Source organism: Phyllostomus discolor, chromosome 1, assembly GCF_004126475.2.
Source record: "Phyllostomus discolor isolate MPI-MPIP mPhyDis1 chromosome 1, mPhyDis1.pri.v3, whole genome shotgun sequence".
Classification (NCBI taxonomy): domain Eukaryota; kingdom Metazoa; phylum Chordata; class Mammalia; order Chiroptera; family Phyllostomidae; genus Phyllostomus; species Phyllostomus discolor.
Window position 1 is genome coordinate 54941334 of NC_040903.2, and position 23631 is coordinate 54964964.

Consider the following 23631-nt stretch of genomic DNA (forward strand, 5'->3'; position numbering starts at 1 on the left):
TGTCAAACGAGCATTGCACACAATTCACCCACATGTGCAGAGGAAGCAACTACATGCACAGACCAAAGTAGATATTACAACTAGGAAGGAAACGGTGCCAAGTATACTTCCTTTATTTTTTTAACATTTTTTTATTTTTAAACTTTTTCAATTACAGTTTACACGTAATGTTATTTTGTATTCGTTTCAAGCTTCCTTTATCTTGATGAGAGGTAACAGATTCAGTTACAATGGCTGAACAAACTATTATTCCCCAAGGATGCACTGAAAATCTCCAAGATCTTGAGTTAAAATGAAAACTGCTGCAATTTTTAATAATGCAGGATTAGCCAATTCAGTCTGTGTGTGCTTTGCTGCCGTGCACACATCTGCTCTGTGAGATGGCCTCCCCTCTGGCTTTGTTCTCTGCACCAGACTGAGTGCAACCTCAGGAACCCCCATCCCCACGCTTCCCGGGTGATCAGATCCTAGGCGTGGTGTGCAGGGGCATCCAGGCACCTGAGGATGCCATCCAGAGCCCTGGTTTTCTGTGTGCTTCTCTGCTTTCTTTGTTATTAAACACCAGACTCCCCAGGATTTGCCCTTTTTGGCTGCAGCAAAACACAATGTTCTTCCAATTTTCCTTATTCTTCCCCTTGTTCCATTTAGCCAGATGCTTTGCTTGAGTTTGCTTCTTCCTGTTTACAGCTGCAGGAAAAGGCTCTTAAGTACTGAAATGCACCCAGAATAGTGCTACATGTGAGATGCTTTTTAGACAAAATTGTTCAGTAGCCAGGATACATTGGTCAACATATATTTAAGTATATTAAAACACATGTACACAATGGACTGCCAAGAAGCTATTAAAACTGATAAATGTGGCCCTGGTTGGGTGGCTCAGTTGGTTGGAGCACTGGCTCATACACCAAAAGGCTGGGGGTGCAATTCCCAGTCAGGGCCTATACCCAGGTGACAGTTTGATACCTGGTCAGGGCACGTATGAGAAGGCAAATGATCAATGTTTCTTTCTAACGTCAATGTTTATCTTTCTTTCTCTCCCCCTTCCTCTCTCTCTAAAATCAATAAACATGTGTTTTTTAAAAGAAAAAAAACAGATAAATGTGAAAAAGAGAAAGCTATTAAGATTGCAGTAAATACAAAAATACTTATGAGAGATACCACTATTGAAAAGAGCAGAATTTAAAATTGTTCAAAAGTGCTGAAATTACAACTTTACCAAAGTATAATATCATATGGATGCAGCTATTGAAATTATAAATTTATACATATAAAACTAAAACAAGTTGATTGATGACTATTAAATTGTAGGAGTCTATGAAAACAGTGATAAAGCTCTTGCCAGGTTTAGAACATCCAATCACAGAATGCTATGATGAGAAGGGACGGGAGGCGAGCTCAACCTTCAGCTGAGGTAGTAAATTTACACCAAAAGAAACGCAGTAACTCGCCTGAGATCACAGCGCCCCTCACTGGCAGAGCTGAGACTGGCACGGGGCTCTCTGTGTCCTCTTCTTGCCAGAGCACAGCGTAGGGGATTCATGGACACGAGCCAGGATGCCCTCATTATCTGACCTGTCATTATCCAAACTCCGACACAGGTAGGAGCTTTTCCAGGGAAGCTTGCCTTAAACACTAAAATATTTCCTAATCACCAAGTATTTTATGCCTGAATCTCCAAGCAAAATCCTGTCTTTGTTCACCATCAGCACCTACACCTGACCTATTAGTCTCGTAAGTACATCCACTGCAGAGTGAAGTTGCAAATATTTCCCCCCAAACACAGAATTTTAAGAGGTCAAACAAAATGACATCAGGGAATGTGTCCAGTAACAGGTGAAACAATGGCAAATGGGGAGTGAGCAGTGTGATGGGAAAACAGTCATTTAAGAGACAAAACTTCTAAGTTGGTGGCAAAAGAAGGATTGCAATACAGGAGTTTAATATTCAAGAACCAAAAAGGTCCAAAGAAAAATGAGCAGGACATCAAGTATTTTGGTAAAACTGACCACTGTGAAGATGTGATGCAAATGTCAAATGTGACGAAGTTCCACAGTGTACAGTCATACAACTTTGTCCGAAGATGTGCTCCTCACAAAACCATCAACACTTGACTCTTGCACTGCTCCCTCATTCTGAGGGAGCCATGGCCGAAATGATCACCTACGTTCTGTTAAACATGAACTAGAATAAATATATTTTCATAATTTTTGTGGGTTTTTGTAAGATAAATTCCCAAAGCTTTTTTCATTATATTATGACGTTTTGAAATCATTTAAGTGGATTCACTTTAAATAGCTTTTTTTTTCTGGTTCTAATTATCCTCAAGGATAACAGGGGCCTGCTATAGAATCTAGAATTTGCTTGAAAGTATAAATCAGTAATATGGATGATATTTATATCAACAGAAGCCAAGTGCACATTTTAGAGGCAGGAACTTCAAATGAGAATATGAAATATTGAGGGACACTATGTTTTTATTTGCTCCTCTGTCATAAAAAATAATGCACTTACCAATTTATTTTATGCAAAATAAAGATTAAAAATCATACCTGACTATACTTGTTTCAATTCTTTTAAAAAGTGTCAAAAGTATAATAATGTATTTATCATCTTGAATTAAATAATTATATTTCCAATTTTACATCCTATTTTATTTAAACAAAACCATGGAAAAATCTTCAGAAATTTCTTAATAGTTGCTTATTTGCATATTGTGAATAATTCTACCATCTGCAACTATCTGTGGTTCTATATAATTCATGGCCTGAACTTCACCTGGGAACAATCAAGTTGGCTGAGTTTTCTGGTGTTCAACATGTTTGTCACACAAAAATAGTTACTATTCAGGAATGTCTACCATTCACTTAGATAATAAAGGCTATGCCGGTGTCATAGAAACATGAGGCTCATTTTAGAGGCATCAGTTATTCAGTGGAACATTTTCTAGATGAATGAGAACAGTGAAAAATTATTTTTTCCATTAAATAAAACTGCAACATCCTAGAGCAGGTATTTTTTCCTTCGCTGTCTAAATGTGTAACAATATTAGGAATCTAAATAATTAATAATAAACAACTTAAAGTATGTGGGATAATACATAATTTTTAAAGATTTACTTATTGGGGACTTTCCAGCTTCTGTGACCTAAATAATAACACATGATTCAGTTCCTGCACTAATCCTGTCTCAGAAGTCAAGACTGAGATTACTGCCTCACTCTTCCTTGTCAAGTTTGCTTAGCGCTCAGATGCGAGTGAGTAACTGTGTGGCTCAGGATTAAGATGTGACTAATAGTTCCTTCCAGGAAGGACAACAGAACTCCAGCTCCAACTACCAGAGGCCAAAGATGAAAATATGGAATACCTACCATGCTCTATTGTAGTCCCTAATTTATTCCCCCACTGTGGTCTCAGAACAAGAAAGAGAAGCTGCTCAAAATCACCCTATCAAGTACTGGAGACTCCTGCCAAGCAAATCAGATGAGACCTCCAGCATTCCCTCCTGAACGGAATTAGGGAGCACCTGGACATTCTAGGTCCAGGCAGTCGACTCTCCTCTCTAGCTCACTCAGGTAAGTTACTGTCAACCCCAGTGAAGAACCTGGGTCGTTCACAGTTACAAAAGGACTTTTTTGTGCCAGGAAGCTTGATCAAACCATAGGAAACAAGAAGTGATTAATTTGGCTCCTTATCTGGCCAAGTGACTTAGAAGCAGATGTCTGTCAACACTAAAACTGCTTTTGAAAGGAAATGCATTTACTAGACTATCAATAAAAGAAACTGAGATTAAGACAATGATAAACCAGATTAACTCTCCCCTGCTCTGCTCAGCTGTCCTCTAGCCAAAGAGAGGCAGAGTATTCCTGCCATATAAGCAGGGGGTCTAGTAGGCTCAGGAATTGAAGAGTCCAGCCACTTCCTAATGAGAGCAAGTTTCCTCACCCTCCGAGCCTCTTTGCTGTTCTGTAAAATGGGTGTAAAGACATACCCATAAGGTTCTTGCAGCTTTAAGTGTGGAGCAGGCATCACAGTGCTTGGCATCCACAGTGTTGCGGTGGTTAGTTTCTTTTTCCTGCTACATACTGAATAGAACAACGCTCTGCCTTCTCTGAAACTTAAGGGAAGCTGCATTAGACATTTTCTGTAAGTAAAGCTGATCCTTTTAGACCCAAAATTGTGACTAGGGATTTTTTCCTGTAAAAATACAGAAAAATTAATACTTCAGAATGCAGCCTTCAATTCTCTTTCTTAACCATTAGTCCAGAATAGGACAACTCATACGATTTTGGTTTGATGGTCACTAACACTGCTGTAGGGCCAGGCACTCCAGGGTGTTTTCCATGTGTGAATTCATTTAAAATCCCTAGTAGTCCTCTGGGGTAGGAACTGCGCTCATCCTCATCTTACACATCAGGAAACTGAGGGAAGGAAGTAGGAAGCAGCTTGTCCAGGAGTCAGAGCCAGGCCAGGGCTCCAACCCTGCAGGGCAGCTCCAGAGTCCACGCAGCACCTCTGTTTTGTGTATTTAGTTGGGGGCGGGGGAGGGGGAGGAAAGGCAGGGAGGGAAGAAGAAGGAAACAAAACAAAACAGTATAGAAGAGTCTCCTCCCGTCCAACACACACATTCTGAGCCACGAAGGTTTCTATTGTGAAGACATTGCCAAATAAATACATTCATTCTCACTGGCTGCTTCTTCAAATCAAAATGTTCAATTTCTTGTAAGGACAGAATTTCCCTAGGGCTGTATGGAGAAGCTGGAGCAAAGAGAGGTCTGGGGCGATGCAGAGATGGTTTCGGGCAGCGGTACAGAGAACGGGGAGGAAGGTGTCTATTCTAGATCTTACTACAATCTAGAACCAAATTGCTTGATTTATCACGACTGCCCAAACACAACACACCTGTGCATTCCAGACCATTCTCCCTCTGCAGAAACAATCCCATTCCTCTTAAATACGATACTTTCAAAAGTGAGAAAAGCCAGGGCAGCAGTAGCTGCTACTAAAACAGGTATGGAAATGTTTGTGCTCGGCCCATGTAAGTCCATTACCAACATTGATCAAATCTTCATTCACCATGAACTATTACGGCCGTTTTAGAGGCAAGCTTGAGAGGGGGAGTGTTTTGCCTAAAGCCACAGACTGACTGAGAGAGCCGTATGTCACACAGCTGCCACTCTGGCTCCCAGAGGCTACGAAGGGCCAGGGAGTCCAGGGAGGTTCGTGAGAGGCAGCCATCTCCTCTCAACCCAGAGAGACCCCTGGGAACCGTGGTGGGCGACCACTGCACCCCAGTAAGAAGACACATACCTGCTGGACAAGAATGAGAATAACAAAAAATGTATGTAGGCACCACTGTAGTTATAATCAATATCATTACGGCTGCATCATGTTTCACCAAATACAATGTAATGCTCTCTTAATATAACCCCAAGGGAAAAGAAACACTATATAAGAATCTGGAATTTGTGGGGACCCTCAAGATGACAGACTGACATGCTTGCCAGTGTGCACTAAAGCTTAGGGACAAGGTGACAAGGAAACTGGGTAGTCTGGAGGAACTGTGACTCAGAAGGAAAGAGGACTAAAGGAAGAGCGGGGACTGAGGAATCTCTACTGGTCAGGCTCTTCTTCCTAGACCACACAACTAGGGGCGTTTTCAGGACAGAAATGAGGAAACCAGTGAGGCAGGGCTCCTGGGGCTTGGGGAACAACGTGGGCTAGAGGTCAAGGGAAGGCTCTGCACAGGACGGGCTGGAAGGAAGAGGCCCCTCGGCAAAACCCAGGGCTATAGCGGCCACAAGCAGCTGCCAACCCAACTTGGGTAGAGCAGACTGCCCACTTCTTTAAAATGCTCACTTGTAATTTCAGAGGGCAAATAACGTGATGTCTCCCATGAGAAAAGCCTCCTGCATGAAACATCTCACTCCAAAGAGGGCAAACCTTTAAAAGGAAATAAATCCTGTGCTTTATATTTAAGACTAGATGGCCAGGCATCAAAAATGGGAAGTGCAGTCACACAGACAAGTGGCTTGAAATCTTCTCCTTCAGGCTCTGTGACAGAATCAAGATGCAGGGGAAGCTGCCGGAACAGGCAACAAGGTGGGGAGGCGCCATGCCTAACGTGGCGGCACCTGTTTCAGCGAACAGGAGACAGCCCGGCAGGAAAAGGCTCCTTCATTGAATGACACTGCAAAACTACATGTTTCCATGGGCTCAGAAGACAGATCTGAACAACTGGTTCAAAGGCTGGATTTGACTCAAGCCTTTCCTTTGTCCGATAGCTAAATAAAAGAATTAAAGAATGGATTTTTAATAATTGAACAACTGCGGTTCGGTCACCATATTTTTAATAATAGGTATGAACATGTTGAGGCCAAACTGGGAAAGAAATTGTTTTTCAGCAAGATTTGCTTGATTTTTCAGTGAGGGGAACTGGGGGAGAAGGGCATTCGATGTGAAGCCAGGTGGGGCCAAATACATAGGCGAGAGCACAAGGCAGCTCAGGCCCTGGCGCCCGCTCAGCCGGGGGCACACGGGGTCCACGTGGCCCTGGAGAGCAGGACCCGCACGATTCCCTCCGGCTCTGTGCTGGAATAGTAAGCTCTGAGGAAAACAAGCCCGACACACTGAGGGCGGTTTGGGTTCCTGGCCCTCCCTCAGACAAATGTGTGACGAGCTGGGAAGTGACATTTCACTCCACACTGCTGGGCTCTGGCTCACCAATTCAACGTGAAGCACGGCAGGTTTCCAAACTCAGGTGGAACTGACATTTTTTCTTCTAAAAAGGTGGTAAAATGACACAATAAAGAGTAAAGTCACAGGTGGAGTGGACTAATTTATCTACAGTAAAGAGGGATTAAACATGCAAACGTCTTTAGCAGGTATTTTGACAAAACAGCTGAAATAAAAAGGTAGCCTGGGAGCTGAACAAAGACGGAGCTCCAGGGACCGTGAGACTCTAACTGCATTTATGCACGATGGGGATTCATGGTGGGAAGGACTTCATCAGTCATGCTCTGCACCGAGAAAGCCTACTGATGAGCATTTCCCCAGAAAACCTCTCACCCACCCAGGATCCCAGGGACGCCCTTTCACTCAGATGACACACTTGCAAAATCTCACCACCAACAGGAACCTGAACATGTCACAAGAATAATTCTGGGCACCCTACCCACAAGTGAATCCCCTCCCATCATTCCTAAAGCAGTGAGGAAATCTATTTCCACTATTTATGTGAGACAACATTTGACAGCTTCCCTGTGCCCCACTCGCCCCTGATCACCAGCTCATCTTCCCAGCTATTTGGGTGCTGAAATAAACCCAGTGTGAGCAGCTGTGCTTGAGCCCATCACCTCAAGGCTCACCTGACCGCTATCAGGAGGAAGGAGGAGAAGAGCAGTAGACCCCACCGGTGCTGCCACACCTCCCTTCTCCTTCTCTCGCCCAGCCTCCGCCCAAACACAGGCCACCCAGGATGGCAGGCCCTGCCGGCTGGCACAGCTGATGGGGCTTTTGTATGCCCTGTGCCACTCCCACCTCCGGGCAGGAATTCTTCCTCTCTCCTCAGCATCAGGCCCCACCCAGTCCTCTGTCCACAACAAGTGGGCGCACGACCAAGGCCAGAGAGATTCCTTTCTTAAGACTTGGTCTTCTTTTGAGGTTGAAGCTGTAAGACCTGCCAGCAGCCATTGCTCAGACCCATTCACTACAAGAGAACACGAGGCCAACGTACACAGGGCACCCGCGTCCCACTGAGGCAGGCTTCACCCTTGGGTGTCCCTGGTACACAAGTCAAAAAATGCTCAAGCTCCTTGGGTAGAGCTGTGAGGGGGAGATGTGTAACCCCCAGCTTTCCTCAAGAAACTGTAACAGAAGCTTTCTAGAAAAAGCTTATATCTAATAATATACCCAGTTACTATTTCCTACAAAAAGATTTCTCATTTGACCAGGAAAAAATTAGTCACAAACATATTCATAAAATGGTCATGTATGTTTCACAAAAAGGTATTCTAACTTCATATTTGAAATCTTCTAACCAAATGGTTTAATTATAAGTTTCCAACTTATCTTTTAATATATTGTAGCATTCAAATAAATTTGAAAGATCACACAAAAGGTATTGTAAAGAATATCATGCCAGACAGGACATGGTGGCATCTTAGAAAAATAATTAGCAAACGTGTTTCACAATGACCTGTCCCAGCCTAAAGCCTGGTGAAGATTTCCAGAAGGAATGGAGCTGGTGCTACATTTTTGACTAAACGTTCCATCAGAATATGAAAAGCCACTGGGAGAAAAGACTTCACAGCCAACAGCACAAGTAGACATCCTCCGGTGGCATCTGTAAGTCCCGGGGAACCTGAACCAACACCACTGAAGACCAGCATTTATCAGATGAGGTAGAAGTAATTGAGGAAGTTACTCCACTTCATGAACAAGGCAACCCTACCAGGCATCAGCTCAAAATTTATTATGGTGACAGTAAAAATAAACCCCTAACCTGATAGCTCACAGACCTTTGACCTTTCATGATTTTCAAAGGAATGATCTGTGGACACATTGGTCACCTGACATGTCACCTCCCCATGGAGCTGCCCAGGGCCACTCCTGTTCCTGGTACAAACCTCCAGGTTAGGACTCAGGAACCTGGTGTTCGGCCCGCCTGCCTCGTGGGTGGGCCCCGAACTCCAGGAGAGCGGGGACGGAGCCTTACCCATCTCGATCACAGGCCTGGATTCCAATGGAACTGGACAGGCTGCCTAACAAATAAATATTCATTAAACAGACCAACTGTATGTCCTTCTACTCTGCTGTGAAAACAAACAAACAACAACCTTGGATATTAGGATCTCAATAAAATACTCCAAAAATGTGAGGGGCCCAATCCACGTAGGCTTCAGGGTACTAACCTAGACATCTAACCTTAATATGAGAAAAGAGAAAGTTTAGTTTTTAAAAAAAGAAAGAAATCTAACTTTAAACCAGATCCATGATTCTTTTACCATTTTCATGGTTTGTCATCAGTACTTGTAAAATTTCTCTGGGTTCAGTTTTTGGAGGTTCCCTCCTGCATCTGAAGGTAACTTGGGTCAATTCGGGGGCAAATGCCAGGCACTGAGCACGTCCACACTTCCCTTCACAGGCTGGCGGCGCTGACAAAGGCTGACAGCTCTTTGTCAGCCTCGAGGCCATCTCTGCCACCGTTGTCGGGAACCCCTCTTTTGCCAATCACCTCTTCCACCCCAAATGCATCCCCCTTCTCCACTCAAGTGCTGCTCACCCGTGACCAGTGGAGCAGGAAGAGGGCGGGAGGACAGGACACAGGCCCTCTGCCAGCCAGTGCTCCATCCACGTTGCTCTGAACAAAGACCCCAGCATGGGGCCAGCAGGGTAGATGTGGGCACCCAAGCAGGAGGCCTCTGCTAAGTGAAGGGTCCAGACATCGGTGGCCTCAAAGGGTGGAGAGGCATCAGTGGGGAGTCCCTGGACCTGCCTGCAGGTGAGAATGCCCTGAGAAATGGAGTGTTTCCCACCGCACATGGAATTCCTCAGCAGCCTGAGAAATGATCCCGTCAGGGGCAAAGGCAAAGCTCCCTGTGAGGTAACTGTCAGGGGTGTTCGAACTCCCTAAATTCCTATGTTGAAACCTAACCCCCAAGGTGATGGTATCTGGAGGTGGGGTCCTTGGAAGGTGATTAGGTCATGAGGTTGAAGCCCTCATGAATGGGATCAATGCCCTTATAAAAGAGGCCCCAGGGAGTGCCCTGACCCTTTCCACCACGTGAGGACATGGTGAAAAGACAGCCACCAATGAGCCAGGAAGTAGGTCCTCAAGAGATACTGAATGTACCAACCAACACCTTGATCTTGGACTTCCCAGCCTCCACAACTGTGAGAAACCAGCGTTTGTTATCTAAGCCACCCAGTCTGTGCTGTTCTGTTACAGGAGCCCACGCTGAATAAGACATTTATTAATGTCGACGGTCACTGGTCTTTCCTGCTTCTGTGGGCTGGGCTCCCAGCCCGCCACCCCGCCACCCTGCCCACTACGACCACTGCTTCCTTGGCCAAACCTGTGATTTCCCAGTAAGTTTTCCAAGTCCACAGAGCTCGCGCCACTCCCTAAACCCACAGCATTTAACACATATTTTCACTTAGTAACTGGGCATGCACTAAATTGTAACACAAAATACATTGTTTCACAATATTTTCTCATATTCTTTTTTTTTTAATCTCTAAAGCTCTAGGGTAGTTTAAATCTCTAGAGTAGTTTTTCAATTATTCACCAAATTCCATCTATAATTTAATTCCTCAGGTTATTGATCATTTCTCCCACTCTTCATCCACAGCTAAGTAAATCATTTACTAGTGAAACTGAAAGCTATTAATCACTTTTATATGAGAGAATGAGGGACAGGTGATCCTAGAGAACAAACTCTTCATAAAGAAAAGCAGGATAAGAGAGTCAACACTTATTAATAGTCCTCTGGGGTTTTAATCATTTATTCACAAAACACGCTCAGCTTCAGAGGGACAGTGACAGATGCATCACCTCTGACTTGAAAAATTTGCAGGAAACAGGGGAAAGAGGATGTCTGAACAGAAGCTCCACGGACGTTCCACAGGCCGGGAGTGCGAAGACCCACGGGCTCCTGCACATGCGCCTGGGGCTGTCATCGGTACCCTTCAGGGGCCCAGCTATCCTCAAACTTCAGATTGCAGCTGAAGTGGCACCTCCTCTAAGAAGCCCTCCCTGACCACTTAGTTTAAAGCAGCCCCCAACCCCACTTTCTCACAGCACACTTCGCAGCACACGACACACTTGTGATCCTGGATTTCTTGGTTCACTGCTCCTGTCTGTCTCTCTTTAGGGTGGTTATGGGGAAACTGTCCTAATTTTCAGGAAATGACTTAAGTATTTATTTAGTGGAAAATTTCATGGTATTTGCAACTTATGTTTGAATGGTTCAGCAAGAGAAAAACGTATGTGAATAAGAGTGATAAGTCTAGGTGAAAAGCATGGGAGATTCATTAAATGTTCTCCCTTTTGTACAGGCTTATACATTTTAAAATTTAAAAAGTTGAAAGAAAAATTCCAAAGAAAGGGAACTTTATATGTCTTCAAATCTCAATTACTTTTGTCTTTAATTAATCTCTGCTAACCACAGTCTGCTTGTTTGAAGATACTCACGGTAGTGTGGTAATAATAGCAGCAGCAATCACAGTTGTAGTAAAGAAACAAGAAAATAGCATTTTACAGATTAAACATGCTTTTAAAATAGTCATTAAATGGATTATAACCAGTCAAAAATGATGCAGTGTATTCACAACTAAGCCACTGTGCTAAGCACTTTTTATTCATTATCTGATCTGTCATAACACTTCCGACATGGGGACCGATATCCCCGCTTTACAGATGAAGAAACGAAGATGTTAAAAGGTCATACATACATATATATATACAAACATACAAACATACATGAACAGTAAGCATAGCTAGTGTATATCAGGGCTATGAGCTAAACTCAGATAATCTGATCCATTAAAGTAAGAGGAAAAACAACTTTTCAAAATGTATAAACTAACATTAGCAGAAAGAGGAATCAGTCTTCAGGAAACAAAAGATTCTGACACATTTTGAGAAGATGAATGTAACTAAGAACATGCAACTAGAAAATAACAGGATGAAGAATGCTTAGGAAAACATATAATATGGAAACAAAAAAAGAACTAATGGAATGTAAAAATATGGTTATCAAAGAAAACCTTCAATCGAAGGGTTAGAAGATAAAGCTACAGAAATCTCCCAGAACCCAAAGCAAAAGGACAGGGAGATGAAAAATGAGGAAAAGATAAAAGAGGACTAACGCAGGAAGCCTGGCGTATGACTAATAAAATTTCTAAAAACCACAGAAACATGAAAAAAAGAAAAGAAAGAAAGTATCAAATAAACAGTATAAGAAAATGTCCCACAGCTGAAAAGAGATGTGAGTTTTCAAGTTCAAGACTGCGCTGGCTGTGGTCATGATGACATTGCCTCTGGGTGCCAATGCACCCCTCTCTACCCCCCTCATGACCCTGGAACTGGACCTGGGACTGTCCCTGCTTTGCCACCCGATACAGGGCTGAGCTTTGTGAGGTGCACAGTGCCGAGGGGGGACTACAGGAGGAAGGGGCTTCTCTGTCGCATGTGTCCTTGCCAGCTTATTCCTGTGGTGCCCAGTGGCCAACACTACATAGACTTCAGAATGCAGAATGCCCTGGGGCCCACCCCGGGAAACCACCCTCTGCATGTGGTTTCCAGTGAGTCTGGTAGGCGCCCAGAGGGCGCTTCCAGTGAGGAGCAGCAGCGGCAAGCCTGGGAGCTCTTCTCTAGTCAGCACCTGCAGGCACCTACAGGTTCTTGTAGGCATGCAGTGGGGAGATTCCCAGCAAGTTCTTTGCGGGCAGTATCCTACTGGCCTGTGCGCAGCACTGCCCAACTGCATTGGCACAGTGGCCACAGAGCCATGCCCTGTCTCAGGGGACTGACTCTCCAAGGTCTTGGGGGTGGCTGAGGGGCAGCACCTACAAATGTGATCCTGTTCTTGGCCCTAGAGGTAGTAGCTGCCCCCAGTAGCTGCCATACTTGTATTCTTTACCATTCTCTCTTCCAATTTTATAGCTACTCCTATTAGGCCATAGTAGTTAATCCTCTGCTATTAATTAATAATTCTTTAAACTCTCCCTGTTCAAATTCCTGTGTGATTTTTGTCTCCTGAATAGCCCCTGGCTAATATACCCACAGGCTACCAAACAATAAAGGAGAAAAGACTCACACCCAGACACAAACTGGATAAAAGAATTTCATCCTGTAATTATTCACAGAGATGGAGTTCTGCTAACATTTGTAGTCAGTTTAGCCAAGGGGCAGCTTTCCCCTAACACCTTCAGTAATGGTGTAAAAAGGAAACCAGTTTCTTCCAGAGCCACAGAAAGATTAACTCTGCTGACAGAATTCCCATCCAACTGAGTCTAGGTCAGATTGCTCCAGAGGTCATTGGTCAGTAGTGACCCCTGGGAAGAGGAAGAGGCATTGCAGTTGACCTACTGGCCTCACGTTGTCCCCATCCCCATCTCACAACCCATGGACTGTCCCTGGGGTTGGAACTCCTGCCCTAAGACTTGTCCTCATGGCCTAGCACAGTAAGAAGTGGTCCAATCCTTGAGGCATGCTCATTAGATCCTTTGGAGACCACTAATGATTCAAGACTTCCTCCACTATACTCCTAGAATTCGTGGGTGCCATCAAACTGGACAAGGAGGGAGCAGCTGCAGAGTTAGAAAAGTGGGAACCCGTCCAGGTGTTGACATGAGGTCCCCTGATTTAAATGCAACCAACCCCTGTCCCTCCCTGTCCAATACAAGAGCCGCTGGACACACAAGGCTACTTAAAATGTGGCGTGTGCAACTGATGAACTGAATACGAAATTTTAACTGTTTTTTGTTTTTAAAAATTGAAGTGTGTAAGATGTTTTTCTATTAAACACAAATGTATTGCTTTGGGAGGACTACATTTCACTTTAAATATTACATAACTTAAGATGATACTGGTGTATCGCAGTGTGTGACTCTGCACACAAACACATCCCCGATCTGCTTGGTGTTAACAAGATGACTCGGTTTAAATGATATTTCTCTGCATTGATGTGACATTATCAGGTGTTCATTTGAAATTTTATTCAGACAGTACAAATGACAGTGATAATTACATAAATTGTAGTTGGTAGTTAAATTGAAATACTTGTTTTAATAAAATATTTGACCAAATTAGTTTTCTAGTTTGTAAAATAAATATGGTGAATTTTAAAATTTAAAACAAAGTCTTAGTACTGATAAAATCAAGTGAAAATACAAAAGCTAGTACTATGATCAGAACAATAAGAGATAAAAGAGATTGGAAGAAAAAAATGTCAGGATTAATGGCAATTATAATTTGCTGTGGCAGACCAAAATGAAAATGCTGTTTATTGCATCAAAAAATCAAAGGTAAAGCAGACACCTTCAGCAAAGACATAGTGAATTTGATGCCTAATTTCCTTTAATTAGTCAGAAAGGGATCAATGAAATTTGTCACCTGAAATCAGAATTAAATGTTCTCCCCCCAAAATATTTTAATGATCTTTAATAAAATCTGAGCTTGTAACTTCGGCCAGCTATAAAACATCTTGGATTCTTGAACAACAACAACAAACCCTACCATTTTTAGAAAGGAGATGGTAAAAGAAATTTAGTTATAGAAGTTTGGTTAGAAAATTATGAGGAAAGGATTTAAAAGATATACAAACAGTGAACAATTTTTAATTAAGCAACCAAACAATTGCCCATGGAATACAAGACCTTGCTAATAATGGAGGTAAATAAATTCTAAATTTGAAAAACCGCAACCAGTTTTATTTAGCTTTAGATGACTCATATAAAATAAGACACTGCCCAATTAGCATTTTGGGGGATTTTTTTTTTCTCAAAAGACTTCCAAATTTATGAAGAGATACTGTCAATTCACAAGTCTAAAATAACTGATGGCATAGGTACTTCCAAATCTGTCACATCTGTCAAAGACGCATTTCAGCCAGATGTGAACACAGAAAGTTTCGTCATGACAGACTGTTAATAGACTTCTAAAACAAAAAACTACTATATCTTTTCGAGTTTTCTTTTACTATATGATGTTAATTTGCAGTCAGTTTGCTGAAGTACAGTCTATGTAGACTGTCATCAGTATTGTTAGATTTGTTCAGTACACACCTATAAATGCCATGATTACCACCAGTGTATATAATTGCTGGGAAAAAAATGCAGACAATGAATTCAATGATCACAGCTTCTTTGTCAATGATCTTTGGTTGAGTAGTGAAATAGTTTTACAAAGATTCATTGTAGAGTTAATTCTAATTCACAATTTTCCTTAAACAAAAAGAATGCTTGCCAAATAATAAAGACAAAAAATAGCAGTGTGATTTATGTTTCTTGCAGATATCATACTGCATATAAACAAGTTAAATTTGAAGCTCCAAAAAAGGAAATGTTTATTTATTACCTAGCTAGACAAATATGAGAATTTATATCAAAATTTATACTTTTCAGCCCTGGCTGGTATGGCTCAATGGATTGAGTGCTGGCCTGTGAACCAAAGGGTCGCTAGTTCAATTCCCAGTTAGGGCACATGCCTGGGCTGTGGGCCAGGTCCCCAGTAGGGGGTGTTTGAGAGGCAACCATACACTGATGTTTCTCTCCCTCTCATTCTCCTTCCCTTCCCCTCTCTAAAAATAAACAAATAAAATCTTTAAAAAGGTACACTTTTCATATGGCAAGTAAAGCAATGGTTTTATACATTTTTCTAACTTAAATCAATATGCAGATTTAATTGTAATCAAAAGCATTATATAAATTGCCCTTAAAATCTACAAGAAAAATTTGAAGAACATTTTCTTGAGATTGTAAATTTAGAGTTAATTTTCAATTTTTACAATACTCTTTTGAATTAGATATTAGTAATTCTGAATTGGCATAAGTTGGTGAATTTATGTAACTTAAGCAGACAGAGCTTTGAAAATGATATGCTTTTGTTTCAAAGAGTAAAATCTATTCTTTGAAAAAAGATGAATTAATGTCAATTTGGATGCAAAAGCAAGAAAAAATATTTTTGACTCTAGATTCAGTTATTTGAAAATATAAACATGTTTCAAACTTGTTTACACAAATCTACTTTGTCAACTACAGGCACACCTGAGATATGGTGGGCTCAGTTTCGGACCACCACAATAAAGTGAATGTCAAAATATAAGGGAGTCATAATCTTTTTCCTGGTGGAGGGTCTTGTCTTTGATTTGCAAAAGAATACAACATCTGTGAAGTGCAATGAAGTGAAGTCCAGTAAAACTAAGTATACCTGTATAAATTTTATGAAATTTAAATATAGACCAAGTATTTCAGATGAAAATGTAGTGCCTGAATTTAGAACTGCTTAACTCTATCATATACACCAAATTTCAAGATAGTACAATAAAAATAAAATAAAATGTCCCATTAATATTTTATATTGATTACTGTTGAAATGATAACAATTTGGGCATACTGGGTTAGAGAAAATATAGCATTAAAATTAATTCACCTATCTCTTTAATTTTTTCAATTTGACTACTAGAAAATTTAAATAACATGTGTAGCTCACATTATATTTCCATTCAATTAGTTAGAGACCTTGGCTACTCAAAGTAATCTTTCTCCAAAAGCATCACCTCAAAGTTTGTTAGAAATGCAAAATCTTAGGCTCCAGCTGAAATCTACTGACTAGAATCTGAATGGTATGAGAAATCCCACGTTTGGCCAAGATGAAGTAATAAAAACCAGATTTATCCATTTGTCTGAGACATTTAAAAAAATAAAGAAAAATATTAAAAGCAACCAGACAAAATATATGAAACAATGTTTTTCAGGAGACAGGATATCAGGAAGCAAATGAAATGAGCCTATGATTGTCCTAGCTTATTGCCTTAATGATTTACTGGCAAGACAGGGGAGGGAGAACCCTGAAAGATTCCAGCAGATTCCCTAGTTCATGATATGAAACAGAAAGTCTTGGGAGAACATGGCAGCTAGTATTTGGGGGGCAGAGGGAAGAGTTGCACAGAGAGAAACTCTAGATATCTGCAGAGTCACCCATGAGTATTTTAGCTGAGTGCTTGATCCACGCATGTATGTGAGCACACTACCTATGGCTGGGGGAGGGGGGGTAATAGAAAGGATTACAGGTAACACATTGATTCTCAGGACTAAGAATAGTGCTGTTTCCACCAGACACCAGATAGACTGGAAAACTTCATAATTCAGGGGCATTATGTAGTCAGAAAGATCTTGCCTTTATAGTGAAGAATAATTAGCCCAAGACTGAGCACTGCTCCAGCCCACCTAACAAACCTTAAAAGCAAGGTACAAAAATTTCAATTGTCTCCCACTAATTAGCTATGTCTCAAAAAAAAGCTCAAAAATATTTATAGTAATACATAAACATCCAGAACACAAGCAAATAACTCACAATGTCTGGCATCCAATAAAAAATTACCATGCATGCAAAGTAACAGAAAAGTACAACCTATAATGAGGAGAAATGTCAATTAATGGAAACTGATCCAGAATTAAGACAAATAGTAGACAATAATGGCTATTCAAGATTTTAAGCAGTAATGTGAATATATAACAATACAAATTAAATTTTTAGAGATGAAACCTACAATGTGTAAAATAAAAAATGCACTGGATAGAATAAATGGCAGAGCAGACATCACAGAAGAAAAGATTACAGAGCTTGAAGACATAGCAATAGAAATATCAAAATGAAAAACCAAATTTAATTTTTTAAATGAGCAAAGCATGTTTGAGCTGTGAAAGACAGTTCAACCTTAATATATTGTACATGTATTAAAATCCTGGGGTTGAGGGGCACAAAATAATATTTGAAGAAATAATTACTGAAAAATTTCCAAACATAATAAAATATATATCAAAAAAACAAGACCTACTAACCCCATGCACAAGAAGCACAAAGAGAAATACATTAAGACACATATAATAAAATTGCTCAAAACCAATGATAAAAAATGTTAGAAGCAGAGTTAAAGGATACATCATAAAGAAACAAAGATAAGGAAAACACCAAATTTAATGTCAGAAACAATGCAAGTAACAAAGAAACAGTGAAGCAACGTCTTTAAAGAACTGAAAGGGAAAAACATGTCAATCTAGGATCCCATACACAGCAAAAATAGCGTTCAGAAGTAAAGGCAAATATTGACTTTACCAAACATATAAAAGTAGAAAGAATATATTATCAGCAGTCCTGCAAACTCAGAAATGTTATAGGAGTCCTTTTTCCTTTTAAGCAGAAGGAAAATTATATCAAGTAGAAATATGGATATACACAAAGGAATGTAGATACTGAAATTGCAATTATTTAAGTACATATATAATTTACTCTTTAAAAGAAAAGTGATTTCTAAAACAAAAATAATAACAATTTATGTGGAACTAATTACATATGTAAAAGAAAAGGGTACAACAACAATACAGAGGTCAGAATGGAAGTATACTACTATAAATCTCTTACACTATATACAGGGGTCCAGCCGAAGTAACGCCTGCTTGAGTGTGGTTGTAGGGTAATAATATGAGTGTAATAATTTATAGTTTTATTTTGAACATTTCACCTAAAAAGTCATATGGTGTGCTTGAATGTGATATTGTTAGGTTACAGAATTACATGCTTACAATTTTATAATTAAAAAGGGGCATTATTTGTGCCAGACACTGTACAGAGTGGTATATAACCTAAGGGCAGACTCTGGTTAGTCAAAGATGTATACTTTAAATCCTAAAGCAACCATTAAAATAACTAACCAAATGTATGCAGCTAATAACCCATCAAAGGAGAAAGAATGGAATCATAAAAATACTCAATACAAAGGAAGGTAGAAAAAAGGAAGACAAAATACAGGATGAATAAAAAACAAATAGCTAGATGACAGACTTCAAACTAATCATATCAACAATTATATTAAATATAAATGGTCTAAATACCTCCAATTAAAAGACAAAAATTGCCATATTGAAAAAAATAAAAGCAAGATCCAACTATATACTAGGCGGTATATAGGTAAGAAACGCACCTTTTAATATGCTGATAGATACAAATAGGTTAAAAGTAAAATTATGGAAAAAGATATACCATACTAACACATGTCCAAAGAAAGCTAAAGTGCCTTTGTTAATGTTAGGCAAAAGAGATTTTAGAGCAAAGAATACTATCTAGTATAAAGGTCATTTCATAATGATAAAGTGTCTGATTCATCAAGAGGACATAAAAACCCTAAACATATTCATTTTAACAACCGAGTTTACAAATACTGGGAGCAAAAATTGATAGAAGTGCAAGGAAAAGGACAAATTCACAAGAATAGTCACATATTGCAACACTGCCCTCTCAATATATTAAATACAACAAGTAGAACAAGTAGACAAAAAACCCCAACAAATATGTAAAAATTTGAACAAGGTCCCCTGGTGATCTGTATGCACATTAAAGTTGGAGAAACACTGTTCCACACGTTCATAAGTTCATGGTCAGGTCAACTTTTGGCAAATTTTTCTTTTCGCTTCTTACTGGTGTTATCGTAACTAGTGCTCTTTTGTCTGGCTCCTGGGCTAACTAAAAATTAGAGGAGAAGATATTTTCAGGAAAGTTAGTTAGAAAAAATAAATCACAGAATTTAGAGATTGTAGAGTTTAAAAACGCTGCACTTATTCATCTTACAGACCTGGAAATAACACCAGTCCCACCACTTAGACTTAAGCTCCTTCAGATTAAGGCACTCATCTATGGGACCGTGCTATGGGCTATAGTCAGGTAATGTGTAGACAAGGCCTAACACATAGCCTAACACAGGATGCATGCTCAAAAACATCAGTTCCTTTCCTGCCTGCAATGACTAGTCAAGGAGAACACTCCTAGTGAAAAGATTAGCTATTTAGCACATTTGCTCGAATAATCCCAGTAAGGATGGGGAAGTTCAATATCTTCAGCAACAAAGCATGTTGGTATCTCCAGCTGGTATCAAGATGGATTTTGATCACTGAAAATCCTGAGATACCATGCAACTCCACCAATTTTCTTTCTAACCCTCAGTGAAGAGCTTTATATATGGTAGTAATTTACATTCTTCTAACAGCTGTTGCCTTACAGGTCATGATGGATTAACAGAGAAAGGAAAATGTGGGACAGCTTTATAGCAAAGTTTTAAATTGTAACATATCATAAATAACCATAATTAAGTTTTTCTTTTTAATTCCATTGGAATATCTCTATCAGTTGTTACTGACTCAGTCAAATCAAGAGTGGACAAAATAGAGCTAGGAGTTAGAAGATACGACTTCTAGGACAGACCCTGCTATCTACTTCCTTTATGATTTGCATAGAACGTTTTTCTTTGGAGCCTTGTAAGCTTCTATTTCATCTTACAGAGAGCAGAAAGGATTAAAACAAGGTGCGCACGGAGCCATAAAACATAAATATCAGATATTATTTTGAATGAATATAGTCTTGGTTCCTCCTTATATTGAAAATCAAGAAGTAACTGGAGAAGAGAAACTGCTCAATATCAAGCTATTCTTTTTCTACTTTTCAGATTTATGCACTCAATATTGTGTCAGCAACCATGAGTTTTTAAAAACTCAAAAATTTCCCAAATTACCACTAAATTATTTTTACTACTAAAAAGATTTCTCTGAATGTAATAAAGAAGTATAGCAACAAGCCCTGGCTAGCATAGCTCAGTGGATTGAGCGCGCGGGCTGGGAACCAAAGCATCGCAGGTTCAATTCCCAGTCAGGATACATGCCTGGGTTGCAGGCCACGGCCCCCAGCAACCGCACATTGATGGTTCTCTCTCTCTCTCTCTTTCTCCCTCCCTTCCCTCTCTAAAAATAAATAAATAAAATCTTTAAAAACAAAAGAAGTATAGCAACAAGAAATAGTTTGAGGAACTTAGTCAATACTGTATCAAAAAGCCCTAGAAACTAAGAAATTTTGGCTTAACACTGGTCCAAACTTTCCCTAAAAACCCTGCTAGAAAGTTAAGAAAAACAATGGCAACATTTTACCCCAATAAAGCTTTTTTAAAAAAAAGGGAAGGAAAGAAGGAAGGAAGGAAGGGAGGAAGGGAGGGGGGAAGGAAAGGGGGAAGGAAAGGGGGAAGGAAGTGAGGAAGGCAGGCAACAGTGGCAGTGGCCTTTCGAGGGCCCACACATTAGAACTACAGAATTTAATTTCACTGTAAGTTGGACTTAGATGTGGGACAGCTGCTGTCTTTCACAAAAAGCAGTCAGATACTAAATCCTGTCCTCCAAACCTAATGTGGACATACAAGCACTAAAAATTTCACCCCAGTTTCATAGTTTTGTTCTTAAAATTTTATTACATTAGCACCAATCTGTACTTCTGAAGTCCCCTATTACACATGTGGCCTTTGCTGTGACATCACTATCATTTATTTATCAGCTTAGTGCACTGGGGAATGAACATGGATGATTTTAGAGTCAGAAGACCTAGATTTGAGTCTCAGCCCTGTCACCCAGTAGATAAATGATTCTGCCGAGTCATTTTACCGCCATGAGCCTTGGAACTGCTTATCTATGAAATGGGAATAACACTATTTACTGACATGGTTGTTGGGACTAAATGACATTGGAAATGTGCAAGGGCCTAGCAGAGTTCCCTGCACATAAGTGTGTTCGTAAATATTTATAAACTTGAATAAATGATGATCATTCATGATGAGTCATTTTCATTGTACTTTATCTGAAACTTCCAGTAGTCGTTGTAAAGAAGGTATTACTCTTAGCAAGAGCTATTTGTCCTACCAGACTATTAAGGATACTCCTAGTAATGATATGACATAACAATAATAATAGAAAAAGGGAAAAATTCTGTCATGCTATGAAATCTTTTCATCTTTTCAATGTCTCCACTCTCCTATCTATCTTGAAACTAAAAATATTCAACTGGCAGACATCCTCCTATTTGGTGATGATAGGTCACTCGCTCAGTAAGCATAAATACAATGGGAGGCAACTCTCCCACAGCTCGTTAACTCTCCCCAGTTGTCCCTACAATCACAAACAATGGGGAAACTATTTGGAAAATATAAGATGAAACAGAAAAGCCATTCCTGGGTAACTATCAGCAATCCATGTGCATTTGGCAAGCAAGAGGATAAAAAACTTGGAGAACAAAAAGGGCTGGGTGATGATTATGCAAACACGGCCCATCACTTTTTAAAGCCAACTTCTGGCTGGAGTGGGAAATGCTGGCAAAGAAAATGTATATTGGAAACCACGGTTTCGTGGTTTTGGGGCAAACAAAACCTGAGTGCGAGTATAAACGTCAGTAGTTCTACAACCAGACGAAGGGTATTGCTATTTGAACCTAGAACCAGTGTCTGTGCTCACAAGGAAAGTGAGATGTTTTCCACAAGTCTGCAGTTTCCTCTGAGATTTTTTTTAAAGAAGCCTAGACATTAGAGATGGAACTAATTTGTTCATGGAAAAAATAAAGTGCTTTCACTGCCTGCTGTAACTAACTTGTGTTTTCTTCCAGCGCTGTTGAGAACAAAGTATAGAAAACAGGCCACAAGATGAAAGCTTTTAGTTTTTTTTTTAAAGTGATGAGGAAGTCTTTTTTTTGAACACACAGATGTTGGGTTTACATAAATAATCAACCAAAACATTTTTCTACCATATAATTTCCTTGTCAAGCATGTAATATGTTTTTGTTTTTCCTGGAAACTCAATTTCAGAAGTATATAATGATGATTGTTTTTCAACATATAGTTATAACTGGATAATTCTGAGGTCAGAATGAAAAACTATATATATAAATCTTATTCCAAAGTCTTACATTAAAATCAGTTTTAGAAATGTCATAGAAATGGTCTAACTTTGCTTGAAGTGAGTTCTCCCTAAACTTGAACTCATGGTGTTATCAATTTTTCCAGGAATGAAGAAACTTAGCCTTATTCTTAGAGATTCTGGACTTTTAAAAAATGCACTCTTTAAAGAAAAGCATGTTAACTTCCAAATTTTCAGTCACGATACTTCCTCATTGCAGCACTGTTGGGGGACAGCAGTCTTTCTGCTTGCATTGCTAGCGAGGGCTGCGTCCGAATGCGGACACGCAGACACAGCTCTAAGGCAGCACAAGCTCCTCAGCTTCTTCCCGAGCCCCAGAGCAACTGGTCCTGAAAGACCACCCCTTGTCCTCACTGGTTCCCTCGGGAAGAAGGCAGGGTCCTGCTTCTCTTTCGAGCCTCCCCTTACAGTCACAACAGGTTTATCAGGAATATGGACTGGCAATCCTTACAAGACGGAAAGCGGGAGATGAGAGAAGACAGAGTACACCTTGGGGGATGTGAAGAGGAGACTTGGACCAAGTACAGTGCTCACTGACATGCTGCTGCTTGGTGCGGAAGCTACTCTTCCCTTCCACAGGCCTGAAATAAAACCACTTCCCTCGCCAAACACAGATGAGAACAGCGAGGCAGGAACCACAGGCTGCTGGCCACAATGCACAGCACCAAGAGGCAGAGAGGGCTGTGGGTACAGTCCCTCCTGGTGGACAGTGAGCCTGGCAGGCAGTTTCTGCAAAGCTTGTTGGAGGGAAAAGAGAGCCTCTTTAGAAATACAGTTGGCAGAACACTGATTATAAAGGATCCTCAGAGAAAATACATAATTACAGACTCAGAGGCACCATCTAGACTAGATCCCCATGGTATATTGGACCCCTGAACAACACGGGTTTGGACTGCATGGCCCCACATGTATGTGGATGTTTTTCAGTAAATATGCATTTGGCCCTCCATATCCCCAAGCTTTCCACATGCTCAGATTCAACAAACTGCAGTTGGAAAACAGTACTTTCGATCTGCAGGTGGGAGTCCGTGAATGTGGAGGGCCCACTGTGTGCACTGTTCTATGCCAGTTTATGTAAGGGACTTGGCCATCTGTGGATTTTGGTACCTGCTGGGGTTTTGGAATCAACACC

At 40.5% G+C, this 23631-nt stretch overlaps 1 protein-coding gene across 2 annotated transcripts in view; it reads right to left on the minus strand.

The window, feature by feature from the left end:
* The window catches only part of SVIL (supervillin), a 213392-nt gene that overhangs the window by 181544 nt on the left and 8217 nt on the right, over positions 1 to 23631 (minus strand). The gene's annotated exons all lie outside the window — the stretch shown is intronic.